The sequence below is a fragment of the Pinus tabuliformis genome, chromosome Q, assembly GCF_031772625.1.
Source record: "Pinus tabuliformis cultivar Carrire ecotype Pingquan chromosome Q, CPIR1, whole genome shotgun sequence".
Lineage (NCBI taxonomy): Eukaryota > Viridiplantae > Streptophyta > Pinopsida > Pinales > Pinaceae > Pinus > Pinus tabuliformis.
The window spans coordinates 1,352,459,598-1,352,480,046 of record NC_142296.1 but is presented as its reverse complement, the minus strand read 5'-3'; the positions used below and the strand labels follow the sequence as shown (position 1 = coordinate 1,352,480,046).

Sequence of the window (20,449 nt, the reverse complement as noted above, 5' to 3'; positions counted from 1 at the left end):
TGACAAGAGCAATCTCCCTAGATCCTAGACGGAAACTAGAAACAAACAGACAATCAAGCTAATTCCTTCCCTGAATCATAAGCTAACAAGGTGGGAAAAAGAAATTTATACCTTATTACGACTTGCTTGATGAAGATCCCCCTTTGTGCTTCATTGCAACTCTTCCATGCTTGAATCTAGACATGCACACATGGAAACAACAAAAGATCAAATGCATATGCAGCATAAATGATTCAATAATTCAAACTAGTGATCAAAGAGACTAGTAGCAAACATCATTCCAATGGACAAATATAAATAACATAAAGCATCCATGAAATTGATCAATTAATCCATTAAACAATGAAGTGAGAAGAAATGCTTGTTTGTATTAATTTCAGAAACATAAAGGAGCTACAAAACCTGTGCCTTGATGTTGTGAAGCTCCTCCCATTGATCTCAATCCTCTCCAAGAATGATAAGCTCTCCAACCTGATTACTCCAACATAAACTTACTCTCAACAGCCTCCCTCAATTCCCCCACCTATGGCTTGATTAATAGGCCAAAAGGAAGTAGTTTGAGATCCTTAGTCCAAGGATGAGATCCACTAAAAGAGGGATGAGGGCTCCTTGAAGAATGGGAATTAGTTCCATAAAAAATGAGGTTAGGCTCGAATAAACATGAGTTCGAGGCTTTCTGTTGGGAATGATTCGCCCAACAATGCTTCTAGATCTCACTTTTTATTGATTAACCAACGCAATTTTTGTTCAACAGAATGCAGTTCTGTGCAGTTTACAGTGGAAGAAACTGCACTTGTGTGGTTTTTGTTCAGAAAAACTGCGTAGATGCTCAAAAGCAGGGTTTTGTACAATGAGATCCAGAAATTCAACTTTCCTCAAGGTATATAAGTTGTTGATTTGCAAGGGAGTGTTTCATGACACTTGGATGGATGGTGAGAGATCCAATTTTGATGATCAGTTTCCTAATGCGACAAAATGACGTGTAACAATTTTGTTATTCCTTTGGTTTTTTCATATTCTTGAGGCTCAAATGACTATTGAAGGTTAACCATGGTAGTGTAAGTCACTGTATCAGATGTGATGCCTCTTTTTGGTCTTCGTTTTGTCATTATATTAGGCATCTCCTCTCACTGAACATTGCCATACGTGCTGTACTATAATTTTGGTCTTTTCCTTACTTCTTGCTCCAAATCAGTGCTGTTCTCTCGCTGATTTGAGCTATTTGTAGTATCTTCTCGATTGGAAGATTTGTGGGAATCACGCTGAGAGGTTTCCCCCACCTCACGTTGATGTTTCTCATCATGCATACCTATTTTTCCAGCCATATTATCTTCATTTCCAGCAACTCTCAGATCTGATTTTTGCTTTGTTGTTGCTTGGAACAGCCCTGCACTCTCATCAAGTATCACATCATGACTAGAGCATCAAGTTTGGTTGTTTTTTCTTCAAAAACCCATGCATATATAACAGAATCAAAAACTTTGAGATCACTTACTCCAAGTTTTTGTTGAGACATGCTTCCTTTGGAATCTCCTTGTTTTACTGCTTTTGCTGCAGACCGATTGAGCAGATAATACATTGATGTGTGTATTGCTTCATCCCGGTATTTGTTAGGAACATAGTTGATCTCTAAAATACATCTTCCTGTCTCTATAATGATATGGTTTCTCCCCTATAGCTCTTCGTTTTACTGTGGAGCGTTGAGTGTTGGGTGTGGCGTATTAGATTTTAATGTCTTCTTGAGTACAAAATTCAAGAAAACCTTTAGAATACAATTCTTTTCCTTTATCTAATCTAAGCATTTTAATGCTTTTCCCAGATTGTTTAAACTTTTTTCACCAAATCCATGAGCTTTTTGAACTTATCAAACACATCTAATTCTAACTTAGGAAAGTACACCCACAATTTCCTTTTGAATTCATCTACATACAAGCAAAAAATACTTGGCACCAGAGACTGATGCTGTCTTCATAGGCCCACAAATCTTAGTATGGATCAACTGAAAGATCTCCCCAGCTCTCCAAGATTGATGTGAACACAAGCACTGGTTGTAAGCCTCAATTTCTAAGGCAATTGGACAATTAAGGAAGGTTAGTAACTATGTAAAAGATAATTCAAAGTAAAGTGGAATAAGAGAAAGGAGGAGAAAACAAGAATTAAATATAATAGAAAATGAAAAGAGGAGAGAAGAGATTGAAGAATGGGAAACAAAAGTTTAGGTTTATTGGCCTTCCCATTACCCCAATTCTCTCTATTTCTTCCTGTACTTCACTTTCAAAGGGTCTTTTTCATCCAGGGAGAGAGAATGCAAAGGAAGAAGAGCTCCGTAAATTGTTGAATGACCATAGAGCCATGTGTTGCATTGTAATTTGAGATTGCCGAAGCAGAGACTAAGCAACCATTCAAAGTTGGTTTTCCAATTTGGATTTCGATTGCAAATGATGTCTCCATGTGCTCTGTGTTAACTTTTAATATCAGGTTTGATTTGTTTTGCTTTAACGATTGTTTTATGCCAAAAAAATATTTTGCTCAATAAAATTCTGAAAACTGTTGGAAAAAAAATACACTGGTATTTTTAACTTAAAAATAAAATTACAGCGAACATAAATAGGGCAATCAACCACAAGAGCATCTCAAATTCTTTTCCAAACAAATCTTTCTTCACTTCATTAAATGCGGAAAATTAGGGCCTTGACCATGTTGCTGCCTTAACCCACACCTGGGATTATTGTGGAGAAAGTCTATAATTCCACTTGGTGTGGACTTGGGGGCGAGTTTTGAGACTGTCACTCAATTCTCAACTCCTCTGTCTAGGCTTTCTCCTAGCGAAACCAAAGGGTGTGGACCCTAAAGCTCTCTAAAGTTCAACTAGCGCAATGCTAGTAGGTTAGTTTTCCTAGGAGTTAATTACAAAATTGATATACTTCAAGATATAACATCCAAGTAAATATACAAGTTCAATGAGCACATAAATAAACAGGGATTCACAAGTATTGAGATGAGACGAGTGCCAAGGAGTAGATGCTTGCTAAAGATTCCAAATAAAGATACAACTTTGCTTTGCAAAACAACTTGGAAAGTAAACAAAAAAGCCACAAGATAAATGCTTTCAAACATAATGCTAGTTAGTAACAACTTTAGCAAATGCAACAAATGAAACAAGTGTTCATCAACTTAAAAGGAATATTTGAATGATAAATAGGATGCTTGCGAATCAATAAGATTTATCCAAGTTGAAAGCCCAATTCCAAATATGAACACATGAAACCAAACTTAAATGATGCTACCTTGAGGTGTACCTGCTTTGTAATGTGTGATGGGATTATCTTGGTTGATTTTAGTTTAAATTAACTTATTCTCTTCATGGAAATCTTATTCTTTTTCACTATTGACTTCCCCAAAAAAGCTAGGACGATCTCTAAAAGTTATTTGTCCCAAGTATAATTTTTCTATCTCTCGAATTAGGGGAAGCCATTTCTCTAAATCATGATCCCATTTTACACACAATGCTTCCATAATTTTTCAAAGGATGAAAACATGCCCTTTCCAAGGCTTTTGTACCAAATATATGCTGATCCTTCCAAACCTATTGTGAATTGGCACATCATGACATCCTCATAGAGGAAGTCATTTTTCTTAAAATTTTTGATATAAGCAGAAAGGTGATCAGCAATCGAATCCCCATATCCATGAAACATAGGTTCGTCATCTGACCCAACTTTATAATCGTGGGGGAAAAACCTTCATACTTGAAAATTCAATTGGATCATACCATAGTGCTAGTGAACAAGGTACATCCATCTTGTTGTTAATTATAAAATATGGGCAGTAAGGCTAAAATGAGAATATAAAATGAAAAATGTCAATGAAAATACCACAATGGAGTTGCCAATACATACCTTACTTACCTTACCTTTTATCTTGTGTTGATTTGGGGTAGCATCAGATGTGCTCTAGCCACGAAATTTGGTGGAGAGGTTGGGGCACATGAGATCTCCAATACCCAGAAAAGGTTTGGCCAGATTTTAAACAGATTAGGAGATATTAAAATAATTAATATTTTTAATAGAGTCCCTAAGTCTAAACTTCGGGAAAATAAAATATTAATGTGTATTAATATGAATCTGTGTTAGAGTGGTCCAAAAGACATGGATCAAGCCAGATCTAATCTTAGCCGTTGATTAGGGACTTAATCTCGACCGTTGAAATGTCAACAGGAAAAGTATAAGAGGAGGCTTGAGAATCACTTGGAGAACACACCAGAATGATCAGTCATTCTATTCTCTAGAGCGGGGTTTGCTAAGAGAGATAGAATCAGTGATCGGGAGAGTAGTTGAGGGGCATTGAGTACATAGAAACAAAGAAGGCAAAGATTATGCTAGGAGAGCAGTGCAGCAACCAAGGAGAGTGACGCAGAGTCAGGAAGGGCTCACGCAGGGCCACACAGAGGCAGCCAAGCGCTGCGCGGAGCACCAGAAGGCCCAGTGTGTCTGACACAGAGGCCCAGAAAGCTGACGCAGGGCCTCCTGGGGCTGAAGCAAGCAAAGAAAGGCTGACGCAGGGCCAACGTGAGACAAAGAGGGGCTGACGCAGTACAGATTGCGCAGACGCTGGGGTTGCAGCGCAGTTTTGTGCTGAAGAGTTGCCGGAAGGGTTTTCCGTGGTTTCAGCCAGGAGATTTCTCTCAAACTGTGAGGTATAGATGCTAAGGAAATTCTCTGTTGGATAGGCCAGTTTCAACACCCAGATTGTACTCTGATATTGCTTAATAAGAAAACCCTCAGATAGCTGCACCGGTTTTCCCGCATTGGGTTTGCCGGGGACATTGGTCCAAAAATAATGGTGTCATGTGGTGTGTTTGTTCTTGTTTCTTTTAGTTGTTGATCTGTAATATGTTGAACATGCACCGGTGTTTATTTTCAGTATTTACTTTGTAAATAACTTGTTAAAGAAAAAATAACAAGTAGGTAGGAATAAATCAGAAAAAGTGCATGAAGGGTTTCTAAGTAAAATTAGAAACTTCAACATGGTATCAGAGCGTGATCGTAGATCACAGGACTAGAAGACATCAGCTGAGTGGAGCAATACAACAGAAAACAACTGTCCCGAGGTGACAGAAGTTGTTTTTAGTAGCGCAAAAGCTAAGGAAGTGTGACGCAAAAGCCAGCCAGAGCCACGCAAAAGAAGCTGGAAACTGCGCAGAGCCTTAGAGAGGCCAGCGTTGGTGACGTAGAGGGCTAGAGGGCTGACGCAGACCCATCCGGGGTGACGTAGAGCCAGTGTGAGGCAGAGAGGGGCTGACACAGTTCACTGAGAGGCAGTTGCTGGGGTCTAGAAGGTTGCAGGAATATTGCAGAGTGGAGTTGGTGAGGTACTGTAGTCAGAACAATGCCTGACAGAGCAGGGCTAAAGGAGTTGTTGTCGAGGGTTTCTAGCCAAGGAATCCGGATCAGTAGTGTAGTTGCACAAGACGATCAAAGTAGGGGGCATCTCGACAAGCGGTAGAAGGATTTCCAGGAGGGAAATCAGGACTCAGAGGGAGTCCAGAAGAGAACTTCCAGACGGGAAGTAGAGACTCAGAGGAGTCGAACAGAGAACTTTCAGGAGGGAAGCAGAGGAGCGTCATGGCACTACACGGGGTAAGAGACCAGGATAGATTGGACGGAGCATCGGGCTTCGCAGTTTGGAAGGCCAGAATCTTATCAGTGCTTGATAGGAATCGTGTCAATAACTTCGCTTTGAAGGTAATGGCTATCCCAGTCGACCCCAATGATATTGACAGGTACGAGGAGGCAATGGCGAGGGCCAAGAGCATCATCCTTGACGGGGTCAAGGACCATGTAGTTCCACACATTGCCGAGAAGGAAACGACATATGAGATGTGGGAGGCCCTCAAGAAATTGTACCAGCATACTTCTGTGCAGAGAAAAATGCTACTTGAGAATCAGTTGAGGTCGTATCAGATGAAGAAGGGAGAACCGATTGACATCTTCCTCAGAGGACTGAATGAGATCCGAGATCATGTGACTGCTATAGAGGCGACACCGAATCAGGAGTTGATGGTGAGGACAACCTTGAATGCTGTCTTAGAAGAATGGGAAGTATTTGTCCAGAGTATATTGGGCAGAGGGACACTTCCACCTTGGGACGAGATGTGGGCAGCTCTTTGCCAAGAAGAGATTAGACGACAGTCGAAGACAAGTAGCAGCAGTAAGGGGATCAAAGTCAAGCAGGAGGAGGAAGATGTGGCCCTAGCATCTGAGGGAAAGCAGGAAAAGCGGAAGAAGAAGGATCTCTCCAAGATCAAGTGCTTCCACTGTAGGGAGATGGGTCATTATGCGACCCAGTGTCCAAGGAAGAAGAGTAAGGGAGAGTCTTCCGAGACTAAGGCAGCGCCAGCACAGGCAGAGAAGGAAGTTTTGACAGACGATGATTGTGCCATGAGTGCACACGCACCACTTGAGAAGAAGTGGGGAGACATCGAGCTGTAGTCAGGCGGACTATAGGCGATGAGGGGCAGGATCCTTGAGGTACCTAGCCTCTTGGATTAGACCTTGCTACGGGAGCCCCGAAGAGGAGTAGCAAGATTGGTTGATGTGGGTAGAGACAGATGCGGATGGAGCGGCAAAGAGAGCTACAGTGCAGGAGTCCCAAGACAACGCAGAGTTAGTAGGCTGCAGTAGTGCGAGAGGCATAGAAGTGTTGCACCAGTGCAGGAAGGCACAGAGAGGTGTGCAACGGTGCGAGATGCAGGGAGTTGTTGCAGCAGCGCAGAGGTCAGAGAGGGAGCACTTGTCAGTGGCAGAGGGAGCTTCATCATCAGTGGGTGTCTCTAGCCCAATAGGGAGGTCAGTTGGGAGATTAGTTACTTACTTCTCAGTAACTGAGTTGCAATGCAGCAGTGGGCAGCACAATGCAGCTTGATTAGAGGAGGTGTAGTGCGGATGCAGTGCTGGGAGAAAGGACCAGCAACAACATGGATGCAGAGGGAGTTGTCGTACAGATGCAACAGTGGTAGTGGCAGAACCATGGGCAACAATACAGGAGGCAGCAGTGCAAAGGATGTTGGGTAGGAAGGCCTAACATCAACACAGGTACCGATGCTGGATGATCAGAGTAATACTCAACGAGGAGTATTGCTAGAGCACAGTCCTCACTAAGAGGGAGTGTTGATTTGGGGTAGCATCGGATGTGCTCTAGCCACAAAATTTGGTGGAGAGGTTGGGGCACATGAGATCTCCAATACCCAGAAAGGGTTTGTGCAGATTCTAAACAGATAAGGATATATTAAAATAATTAATATTTTTAATGGAGTTCCTAAGTCTAAACTTAGGGAAAATAAAATATTAATGTGTATTAATATGAATCTGTGTTAGAGTGGTCCAAAATACATGGATCAAGCCAGATCTAATCTTAGTCATTGATTAGGGACTTAATCTCGACCGTTGAGATGTCAACAGGAAAAGTATAAGAGGAGGCTTGAGAGTCACTTGGAGAACGCACCAGAATGATCAGTCATTCTATTCTCTAGAGTGGGGTTTGTTGAGAGAGATAGAATCAGTGATTGGGAGAGCAACTGAGGGGCATTGAGTACAGAGAAACAAAGAAGGCAGAGATTGTGCCGGGAGAGCAGCGCAGCAGCCAAGGAGAGTGACGCAGAGCCAACAAGGGCTCACGCAGGGCCACGCAGAGGCAGCCAAGTGCTGCGCAGAGCACCAAAAGGCCCAGCGTGTCTGACGCAGAGGCCTAGAAAGCTGACGCAGGGCCTCTTGGGGCTGAAGCAGGCCAAGAAAGGTTGACGCAGGGATAGCGTGAGACAGAGAGGGGCTGATGCAGTCTAGATTGGGCAGATGCTGGGGTTGCAGAGCAGTTTTGTGCTGAAGAGCTGCTGGAAGGGTTTTCCGGGGTTTCAGCCAGGAGATTTCTCTCAAACTGTGAGGTATAGCTGCTAAGGAAATTCTTTTTTGGGTAGGCCAGTTTTGGCACCCAGATTGTACTTTGATATTGCTTAATAAGAAAACCCTTAGATAGCTGCACTGGTTTTCCCGCATCGGGTTTTTCTGGGGACGTTGGTCCAAAAATAATGGTGTCATGTGGTGTGTTTGTTCTTGTTTCTTTTAGTTGCTGATCTGTGATATGTTGAGCATGTACTGGTGTTTATTTCAGTATTTACTTTGTAAATAACTTGTTAAAGAAAAAATAACAAGTAGGTAGGAATAAATCAGAAAAAGTGCATGAAGGGTTTCTAACTAAGTGAAATTAGAAACTTCAACATCTTGGAAAGCAATTTTTTGTGTTGTACCTCTTTTATAGTTCAAGTGGAGTCACCAAATGAGAACATGCTAGCTAGCAATAATAATACCAATCTCAACAAAGTACAAATAGATGAAAGCTTACCAAGAATATGTCGTTGAACACTTCATTAATTGACCTTATCCCTGGAACAATGCCAAAAATGTTATCGATCATATTAATAGTGTTGTTAAGGTCCTTGCAACCTGCTAGATGAGCACACATGCAGGGATCCACTATCGCCTCGGTCCAAAACCCTTGCTATTTAGGTATAACACCCCCTAAATAGCTAAGGGAGGAGTCCCTAAATTACCCTCAACAACTTTGGTATAAGAGCAATGCCTCGTGTGGAGTCAAATGGGGTGGAGGTGTTCACTTTGTACCTGCTGTCTAGCTGTGAAATTGTCATTATAGTAGTGGAATTCTAAACAACAAATCTTAGTAGCCAAAACTCAATATAGAATGCAACCTATGGATTTTGGTCTACTCTGAAAATTCTAACCAGAGATGGTGTTCTCTTTCAGTTTGGGTGCCTAGTTAGGAGATACAACTCAGAATAGCTTGTTCTCTTGTGTCACAGTGTAAAATAGTGTGTAATGGAAACTTGTATCGAATCTTGACTAGAGCTATCGATTATAACACTCATTCTCAAGGTTTTAGCTTGCTGATAAGATAAAAATGTAAAGAACCAACAAACAAGGAACCTAAACCTTTGCAAAAATGAAAAATGGGTTTTTGTATTTTAGAAGATAAATGGTTGTTGTGATATATCTCGGCCCTTTGGAGTCTCAACTCTTGTCGAAGTGTGTATTTAATATCTTCTCAAGTGGTTATGGATAACTTATATCAAGGGAGTGAAATTGGTCCTTGCAGAAGTCACCCTCACTATTGCTCAATTCTATTTGGTGCCTTTTGAATTCTCCTAGGTCTGACCTCTCTTTGAAGTGGCGTCTCCAATCTTTATCCTTTTTGTGTGGCAAAATACAAGATCGTGAAGACAGATGAAGCTTCCTCATAAAATGGTTCAAGAGCTTGGATCAATCTTACTTGCAAAGAAGAAAATACAAGTGGGGCTTCCCTCTAATTATTCTTCTCCACGTAACTAGGTAGTTCCTTAATGGAAAAGGACATCATTTTGGGAATAATTTTACTTAACACCAATAAATATTAGAAATAATATGCCCCAATCACATAACAAGAGAAAAAAACAATACCCATTCCACCAATGTATGCAAGGGTTTGCAAATTAATGAGCTCTTTATTGTGATATCACTTCTCTCAAAATGATAATAATGCCCTTTTGAATGAGGAGAGCCTAGCCTTTATAGATAAATCTCTAACGACTAGTTAATGGCTAGTGGGACTCTCCATAATAAAATATTGCTAGTCTTTCACATGTTGAGACTTAGCAATTTTAACTTTTGATAATATGCAATTTTTTTTTATTTATTCCCTCAAGGGTCGAATTGACGTAGTCTTCTCAGGGAAGGCCACTAATGCCTTTTTTAATGTGACTTTTGGTTGTCAATGGTCAATATAGTAACATTATTCCTCTAACATTCCACTTTGCTTGGTCATTATTCCAACTCGTCTTGCTCATAAAAGATAGTGCAAATTTTTTTGGTGGCTCAACTTGGTCCCTTTGAGGAATAATTTGTTTTAACAACTTCTTTGGTCCATGATTGAACCTCTTGGGCCATCTTTGACTATAACAACTAGTCAAGTCATCCCAATGGTTAGTTTGTCCCCAACAATGAGTTAGACTTAACTTCTTTTTGGATTTTTCCCCTAGTAATCTAACTTGGTCACGCTACCATTGGATCTCCAACGTATTAGTGTTGAAATTTGGTACCGGAGGACAGGTGGTTCCCTAAGGCTTTGATCTTTGGCCTAGGGAAAAGTGTCCAAAAGAATTTAATTTTTCTCCTAAAGTGACTTTATAATTTTTATAAAGTCAAATCTAATTTAAAAGTGACTTTAAGTGATAAAGTTACTAAAGTCTAATTTTAAAGTGACTTTAATGAAGTCAATGTAAAATTAGAAAGGAAAAGTGACTTTGGAAATAAATGACTAAGTGGGTCTTTATTAAAGTGGGGTGAATTAAAAAATAGAAAGTGAGATGTAAATGAGCATTTAATCTCAGCCCTAGATCTCAATCTATTTCAGCCATTGAATTTAGGGATTCCTCAAAAGTCACTTAGGATTAGATTAAAGGAGGGGAAAGCAGGAAAAGATCATTCATTCTTTCATGAGCAGATTGAGAGAAGGAGAGCAAGAGAGCAAGGGAGATTTCTAGACAGGGAGGAGGAGGCAGCAGCTTGGCGCACATTCCAAGGCAGCGTTTTAGCAAATCCGTACAGCTGAGTTAGCACACAGTGAAACGCTGACATTGGGCACGATTTTCTAGAAATCCGTACAACAAGTGCACAGAAATCGAGGAGCAGAAATCCGTACAGCAAGTGGCTGTACCTTGGCACGCAAATCGAAGCAAATCCATACAGCTGTACTGTTGGTTTTTTTCCTACACGCAAATCGAGGAAATCCGTACAACGTATTTATGGCAGCTTGCACGCTTTTCTAGGCATGTTGTACAGCAACATTTAAGGCTGAAGTTTGGCACAAAAATCGAGGAGTCCGTACAGCATTTATTGCTGTTCAGTTTTGCTGTTTGCAAGTTTTTCCAGTTGGTTGTGAAGCACGGAAAACGAGATAAGTTGTAAAAGTTTGCTTGCTGATTTTTGCTGAATATTTTCTCTCACTGTAAAAAGCATTTTCCAGAAATAAGGAGTTTTCGAACTGGTTTTCCCCAAGAGTTGTAGGGGGTTTTTCCAGGGTCACCTTGACCAAAAATCACTGTGTTTAAATGTGTTGAATCGCTGTTTGTATGTGCTGATTTTTATTTCTGCATTTTCCAGCATTCTGTAATTTTTCCAGAATTTGTGTTTTTAGCAAAATTTATTTTTTAGTTGTTGAATGTATGGATATGGGAAAGGGCATTTAACTACTTTGGAGAAATAAGGTAAAACTAAAAACCGGGGTGGGAAATGAGAAATTTTTACAATTAGTTGTTTTGACAATTCTGGAACCTGGGTTATGTTCTACATGTCTTGATCTGTGTCCGGTTTGTCTATATTTTTCCACATCACTTGGGCATTGCCACATCATCACCCTGAATGCAACGTCATGATGCCCATGTGCTGGTTCTGGAATGCCTCGACCCTCAACTGCTCTGCAAAATCTGACACTTGGGGTATTTTTCATCACTCTGTGTTGATCACTTTTGATGTATTGCATGCATGGTTTTGCCCAACCTCGTACCCAAAATGCCCCCTAGAAACTTTTCGTGATATGTTTATCAAGTTCGACCAAACTGCTAGCCACTAGATACTCGAATTGTGAAAATTCCATGTGGCATGGAATTCTCTCATTACGCTCTACGATCTGAGACCGGGTTGACTTTTTTACCACTGGGACCACATTGCATTAGGAACCATGAATTGCCTTAGGAAATATGGAAGTTATTACAATGAGATTGTTATGCTCTGAGAGCTATCATGAGGAATATTACACCAAGGCCAAGATCACATACAGACGTAATAGGCTTTAACCATGTGGTATGACATAGGTGCACCTTGACGCAGGCTGGACTAGGCCATACAACGATGATCACACCTACAAATGTTGGTTCCCACAAAACCATGAGTCCTTAGGAAAGTCCACCTGAAGTCCTCTAATCTGGTTAGGGACGAAAGTGATGTAGGTGAAACTTTCAAGCGATAGGGCATGGTCTGACCAAATAATTGAAAACAAACTCAAAGAGAAGACATAGGTCTAGGATACATAATACAAGGCCTCACATGGTTTTTACATGGCTTTTGACTTGTCACCTTGGGCTTACAATGGTGATGAATGCTGCACTGAAAAAATGTATGTACTCTTGCTGATGAGAGGTGTAACAAGACCTTAAACTGAACGAAGGTAGTCGACTTCTTTTTGAGAAGATAAACCCACATTTTTTTCAAAAAATTATCATGAAGCAATTGCTATACCTTTGCACCAAAGATTCAAACCATCCTTATTGAATTATAGATATTGCCACGGACCAAACCTATAACTTCCTTGGCTCTCTAAGCTTTTTGCTAGCTAAAGGTAAATTTGTGTTGTTTGCTTGCAAATCATACATCACATATCTCTTCCTTTTTTCATTAACATTTGGCATTCCAATCACTTCTCTGCCCTTTCTCAACAAGGAAAGTAATGAAAATTTGAATCCCAATATATTTGATGCATAGATTGTTGCTACTGTTGGTCACTAAAGCATGTGATTCTACGACTTCATCATCAAGAAGTTTATGAAGACCTTGTTTCTTCATGTCAAATACAATGATCTCATTGTTAAACTATGCAATGAGACATAATGCAAAAATTGATAGAAAAGGCTTTAGCCATCTCAACAAAATATTCATCCTAATGATATCTATATAGTATTGGGATGTAACTACCTCTAGATCGAAATACGCTATGACATTGACAACTCATCAATAGATAAGGATGACAACTCATAAAGAGGAGATCTTGGAGCTTTTGATTGTCTAGGCACTAATAGGCTCATAATTGCCCTTGCCAATAATAAGCAAAATTAATTATACCAACAAGGCAACATGAACTAGTTCGTAGACCAATATCATTGCAATCTTCAATATGAAACATTTTGGATTGAATTTCGTTGAAGATGTGCTTGAAATCCCACCAAATTTGGATGTTGAGAATTTGGAAAGACCTACTATTTGAACATGCGTTCTAATATCTGTAATTTTCCCTTTGATGTGAACCCCCAAATTTGATGAGAGCAAATTATGAGGAATGAATAAACTTTTAGTTTGACTTTATCTTGAAAATGCTTGACAACTCAATCAAATGTTAAGCAACAATTATAGGTCTATTGACCATCTAGGCGAACTAAATGTCCACAATACTACTCTTAGAAAATGGCACACAAATAGTATTTACTATTAATTACGTCTCGTGTATGATTCAACAGAAACATAAGTGATGAAATATTTACCATATTGTTGTTACTATTGTTGTCAAGAACTTGGAGTTTGACAATTATAATTAATATTATCCCATATGTTAGCTGAAAGGTAAGAAGTATGTCAAAGTGATCCAAACTTGAGCTTTGTAGTCTTGTTTTCTTCAATAGCTCTTTCATCATTGTATCTAGTGGTTTTGATTGACCACTAACCATTTTCACTTGATCGATATACTCCCACCCTTAAGGTGCAAGAGAGTTCCAAGTTGTTTCATTAATGTAGTGCAAGAGAGTCTCTTTCTCACTTCACTTGTGTATTGCAACACCCCCCCCCACCCGGCCCCCCAAAAAAAAAGGTTCTAGATTAAAACATATTTGGCCCAACGAAAGTTCATGGAGTGAAGCCAACCCCCAATATTCAGATAGAAGTTTACAAGCAAATAAAATTATCTAGTGTGGATTGCTCCACTAGTTCTAACTAGAAACAGATTTTGGATTTTGAAAATTGCTCCTGAAAGTTATTCAGGCCCAAATATATTGAGGCTTAGTCCAATGTGAAGTTATAACCATCATTGGGATTTGGATTGAAGCACCATTCAAGTTATGAAAGATATTCGGAGTGGAAAACATCCTAACTAAAGGAGAACTAGGTTTGTAAGGAACATCTTGATCATCCAGATCTCGAATTTCATGGAATTGGTGTTTCTGCCTGTTAAATGATTCTGGGGTTTGAGTGTCAACAGAGCGCAATCAATGCTAATTCTGATTTGGAAGTTAATCACCATCATTCCACACAAATTTCGACTGCAGTTGGAGGGATAATATACTTCTCATGAAGATTTGAAGGCATCAATCCAAGAATAAATGAGAGAGATTCGGTATAACTGAGACCTTCACATCGTTTTCTTTTGAAACTTCAAATTCACCTTCACTTATACCACTTTTGGTATGACTTTGTGCTCTTATTGTGATTCATCTTCAACAAAACTTGTCTTCATCATTTCACATTTATAAATGATTCCATCTCATAACTAGTTAAGGAATCATCAATCATATCTTGTGTTGCATCTGCATCAACCACTTCCATTAGGTCATTTGTTTCACAAGTTGCATCAACCATTGACATATCTTGCATCATTTCTCAATTTGCATTGTTAGCATCTCTTGCTACTTTTCACTTATTTCTTTATTTTAGTGATTCAATCAATTTATACTAAATATCAATTTGCCTGTGATGATCAACAACCCAATCATTTAAATCATGTAAGGAGTCTTGGAGTTATTTAATTTCTTTATTAACATTTTGTAAACGCTTTCTTACTTTACTCAATTTAGATTTGCAATTGTCACACTTGCTTGCACTTACTTCCAACAACCTTAGGGTGTTAGGTTTACCTATCATGCAATGCAAGGTGTTCTTTTACAATGATTAGACTTTGATGAAAATAACCTCCTTTTTCAATTTCAGATAGGTTTTTCAACAATTTTCACAATTGATTTGTGACTTTGAAAGGGTATGCAACTTCACCCTTTGTACAACTTAATGACTCAACCTTATGCTCCAATTAATTTCAATGACTCAACAAACTACCGACCCTAGAAAACAATTGAACCTGAGGATATGGATCACATGGATCGTACAAGTAATTTTGACATGGATCAATTGAAGCAAATTTTACATGGACCAATAATGGTTATGACCCTATGAATTTTGGACAATGCTCCAGAAAGCGTAGAGGAACACACTACTCTTAGTCCTCTTCTTACATGCTTTAAATGATCAAGCTTTTATGTCTTTTACTGCATGTGAATTGTATTGATTGAGAATCTGCAATTGTAGATTCAAGTGCCAAAACTAGACAGAAAAGAGGAGCAATTATTGAAAAAATAATGCACCATCACCCAAGAACGTTGATTCAAAAGAGAATTGGTGGAGCTTCACATGGAATTGTCAAAGCAAACTTGTGAGATGTGCAATTGCTGAAGAAGAAGAAGAAGAAGAAGAAGAAGAAGAAACTAATGAGGTTTGTTGACCACTACGTGTCAACGACCCATAGCAGTACACCCCCTTTTTTCGCAAAAGGGATAACCCCTGATTGATGTGTCCGTGCCGTCCAACTATTGACATCAGCCTAATCATCATGTTATAATGTAAACCCATTCTGCATGTATATGATGTAAATAATTTCAGCAAAACTGTGTCATGTATGTAACAACCTAGGTAAACCTACCTTTCTAGTGACGATCTCGATTCTGGGAGGTTGTTTGTCTCAACGATCCATCTTCGGATGATCGACAGAGTTTTCCCCTCTAGTCTTACCCCAAAGCTAGAATGGATTTTGTCGCTAGGATCTTAGGCGAGTCTTAGTGTTCTAGATCGAGTCTACGTAAAAGTGATTTGGGAATAATCCTAACTATTTGGTTAGGTTATTTTATTACAAATTGCTTGGTCTGTTGGATTATATTTGTGTCGCGGAAATGGATAGTCTTTGAGGGTCTATTACAAATGGGTTTTCCCCTTTATAATGTAAAAAATGTGGAAATCATGATGTAAAGTGTCTTGAGGGTTGGAAAAAATAATTTATCCCCTCACAGGCTAAGTCACCGGATTCGTCCTAAACCCCCTGCGAATTCTGAATCCGGCGAATCCGACATGATTCGGTTCGGATTTGTTTCCAAATCACAGGACACGTCGTGTCCGAGGGCGTGTCGCGATTTTCAGGGGCGTGTCGCGATTTTAGGACACGTGTCCGGTTTCCAGGACTCGCTAAGCTCAGTGCGGGAAAGAAAAGGGCGTGTTTGCTTATTAATATTTTCATTTGGCAAGTGATTTGTGCTGTTGCAACAAGGAGTAGAGCATTTTGGCAGCTTCATGATCAAGTCTAGGCCCTAGTATTGATATGATATTCATGGTAATGTTAAATTCTTAAAGTAAAAGTGACATTCTCCTTAATCTTCATTTTCATCCTTTTACTTAAATTGTTAACATTACCATGAAATGATTCAGGATGTTTGAGAGTGGTTCCGGCCTCATTGGATTTCATATGGAGAAAGTAGAATTTTAGATTTCATTCAAAATCCAGCAGACTTATCAGTTTTTCAGGATTTTAGGATTTTAGGATTGGGGGATTGCAATGTTTCCATTGAATTTTGTCATGTATTAGGGTATGGAACTCGTATTTAATCAAGAGCACCAAACCAAGAGCTTCTGAATATGTCGCTCCCGCTCCCTGCTTTCGCTCCCGCTCCCAAGTAACACTGTTCCTAATGATATGGGTCTAGACACCACTGTTGAGTTGGCATTGGCCAACATGGATCTCATTGATCCAGTGCTAGAGCCTATTAGATTTGATGACTTAGAGGGGTCAACCTCCATACCAACAGATGTAGAGGCGACTATGGATACAGGGGAGGAGGAGGATGCAGAGGAGAGCAGTGGGGACCATGATGATGGGGACAGTGATGCTGATTCTGATGCTGATTGATGCCTTGAGGCTTGTATACCTGTAGTTGTTTTATATTTTCTATTTCTATTTGCCATTGGCATTGCACCAACACTACCTATGTAACACATTTTGATTTGTTGACTTAATGAGAAAACTACAATTGTCAATGCGTTTATCTTACTATCTTGTAGTTGTAAGTTGTCTTTCAGTTATGAATTATGAATCATGATTTAAATTTTTAATAGATTTATCATTTATGTGACCAGTACCACTGACATTTATTTGAATTTTGTATGTACTCTGCATGCTAATAGCTATAGATGAAGATCTATGTTTGAAATCAATAAATTTGTATCATTAATTAAAATTTGTGTAAGAAATATGATAATATCTAATTTTTAATATATATATATATATATATATATTTTTTTTTTAATAAAATAATATATAACGTGTCCTAACGTGTCCTGTTCCGGGGGGTCAGCGTGTCCGAATCCGACACCACGAATCTCGAATCCTACGTGTCCCGAATCCCCATGTCAGGTGACTTAGCTCACAGGTTAATTAATTTAATTTTTTGGCAAAAAATTAATTAAAATCCTAAGCTAGAAATTTAATTAATTCTAGGTCCTATGTAAATTTAATTCTCCAAAGGTAAAATTCATCTGTCCTAAAAAATTAAATTTTAAAAGGTCCTAGGACTAAGATAAATTAATTATTTTGATAAATTTTAAGCTTTTGATCCCTGGGGGTTAAGTCAAAGTCAAATTTTTGGGGAAATTAACTCAAAATTTCTATTTTTGAGTTAATTAAAATGCATTTAAAAAAATACCGAATTTTAATCTTCATCAACGCTTGAGATTGCTTTGACGAGGATCACTCTGAAGTAAAAGGATACATCATTTTGATCAAAATTTTCTGGGATTTTTTTTTTAGTTTTCTGGGCTACCATTTCTTTGCTGCCTAGGGTTTTTATCTGTTGCAAATTTCTATTTTTTTTAAACCCCTTATTTTTCCATTCTCTGTTGCTCCTAGCTCCTCAAAATTTCCTCTTGGCTGCCCTCCATGATCGAGCTCCTTGCTGCCGCCACACCTACATCAAGTCCGCAGCTCCAAACGTTGCCATTCGCAGCCCTGAAGCTTCTCCTGCAAATTTGCACACAAGAACCTCATTCCCTTGCTCTAGTCCCCCCTACTCGTTGCTTGTGAGACTCTATACCGCGCAGTTTCATTTCTCCCTTCCTGTTTGCTACCCATATGCGGTCTCCCTCGCTCGCGTGCTCTCCTTTCCTGCAATCCCTCTCTTTCGCTCAGCTCCCACCACTCCATCACTGCCATCCTGCGTCAAACTCCTGCTTACTTGCATATCCTGCCTCCATTTGCTACAAATTTCTCCGCCGCTACCCGCGTCCCCTTCTAAACCTGCACACAAACGATGAGCTTTTTTTGTCTTATGTTTCATAGTTAGGTTTTGACTTTATTAAATTTCGATTTTTTGTTTTGTTTTTATTGCCTTTTTTTTATTTTACATTTCATATTTTTGTTTTGAATTTTTTATTTAAACTTAAAAGAAATCTAAAAATAAATTTTGTTTTTTTTTTTGTTTTTTGTTTTTTTTTTGTTTTTTGTTTTTAACTTATGACTTTTATTTTTCTTTTATGTTGTGATTCTCCTTTTGTTTTTAGGTTTTGATTTTGTTTTCATTTAAAAAATATTTAAAAAAAAACTAAAAAGCTAAAAATATAAAAACATTTTGGTGACTTAATTACGAATGAATTAAATCAAAAGAAGACTTAAGCTTTCACATTTTTAAAATTAAATTTTTATGTGGCCTACGACCCATTAAGAATTTAAATTTAATTAAAGTCTTTTATCTTTGGTCACATTAAAAAAATTTAATTAAACATTTGCCACATTAAACTTTGCTTCATAAGCTTAGGACCTTAAAAATTTACCTAAGGGATAATTAAATTCTAATCTAAAGTTCCTTGGTGTCTTTTTGTGTGTTAAGTGTAAAATTTTAAATTTTGTGGTAGTGATTTCTCTATTGTCAAGTGCGATTAATGTTTTAAAATCATATCTAAAGATTGACTATAGGAGAAAGATAAATTCTAGATCTGGGTTATTGAAGAAAATCATTTTCATTGCTTAAGAGTTAATTCTTCACTATATTTAGAATATATTGCATCATAGAGTTTTGGGCATTTACATTTAATCGTTCATGATCGTCACTTTCGTCACATTGCTTTGGATAACTTGTTTTTATCTAGTTTATGGTTAATTGAATATAAAGGCACTGGTCTAAAATTATTTTTATCTTGTGGTTGTGTCTTATTTTATTAGATCTACCCATTTGAGTTAACCAGGACTCGTTTACGTTCATCAAGTTGTCCATCTTTAAGTCTCCTAGAACCTATGTTCCACAGGCAATCCTCATTCATTCACCTTAGGGACTATCCCCTTGACTTGTCTAGGGAAGAGTCTAAACAGAGTGAGTAAGGATAAGAGTGACAACCTGTACTCTGAGCGTTGTCGCGGTTCCTAGACACTTTGTGCGACAACAATGTCCATTGCTTAAAATGGGAAATAAATCATTTTGAAGAGGATATTAAAGTAGAGAATCCAAAAATTAAAGTAGATAACATATAATAATTTTATAAATATTCACAAGTGATATAAAAAGCAGGCCAGTGACACTCAAAACTATAATCAATAACAACATATTGTGGGGGTGCCAAGGTTATTCTAGCAAAATAAATAGTGAAGATATTGACGAATTTCTATCAAGAAAAGATTTGGAAAATTTTAGTTCAAAAAGTAAAACTGATATCCTTTTTTCTGAAGGCACGAATTCCAGTGGAAACTACTTGGGCACTTCCCTTATTCTAGGGATTGTACTTAGGGTAAACCCTACATTCTTCAGGGCATAAGGCCATGCAACAACTCATGAATAAATCATACATAGCTTTTCAAAAATGAGCTCATTAAGAGTTGACATGACAAAGTGGGATTAGAAGTTGAGTGGGCATGGTAACACTTTTTGCTCACTGTTACTTGAGCTACATCCGATTGAGAAAACAAAAATGATACATTGCTCAAAGAAGTTAACAATTAAAAAAAGGGAGATTGATGTTTTTAAAAGTTGATTTTAAAGTTATTGACAAAAATTCACTTATAGAGTTGATTAAATATGAAGATCATATTGTTGGTAATGATGCAATTTTATTCATTGACAAATCAACTCAGTATCTCATGAAGATATTGATACCACCCAACTTAAGATTAATGAAGAATGTCCTAAAATTCAGAGCAAGAAAAAGCCTCTGACAATTGAACCTTTGCCAACCCAATCATGGGAGTTGTTGGTCTTACAATAAAATTTATCAACTTTGAACAAAGACAACACGCTGATACATTCTAAAGAATAAAAACTTAAATACGTCTTCTTGAAGATGTACATTGATCCGTGATAAGAGAAGTTTCATTCAAGAATCTTGTCAACAGATATTTTGTATAAAAGTCAATCCAAGATGGATTGATGCATGCACAATGCTTGATATTGGTCCAAACTTTGACGATCTTTTCACCTTGTTTACCCTTGCGCTTCAAGCATGAAGGCATCCTAGAGGGGAGTGCATTTAATATAGCTAATTACTGTTATTTCTACTTAATAATTGCT

The 20,449-nt window shown here is 38.3% G+C and overlaps 1 protein-coding gene across 2 annotated transcripts in view; it reads left to right on the top strand.

The window, feature by feature from the left end:
- ARP (apurinic endonuclease-redox protein) overlaps nucleotides 1-20,449 on the top strand; it is a 197,351-nt gene that overhangs the window by 16,161 nt on the left and 160,741 nt on the right. The gene's annotated exons all lie outside the window — the stretch shown is intronic.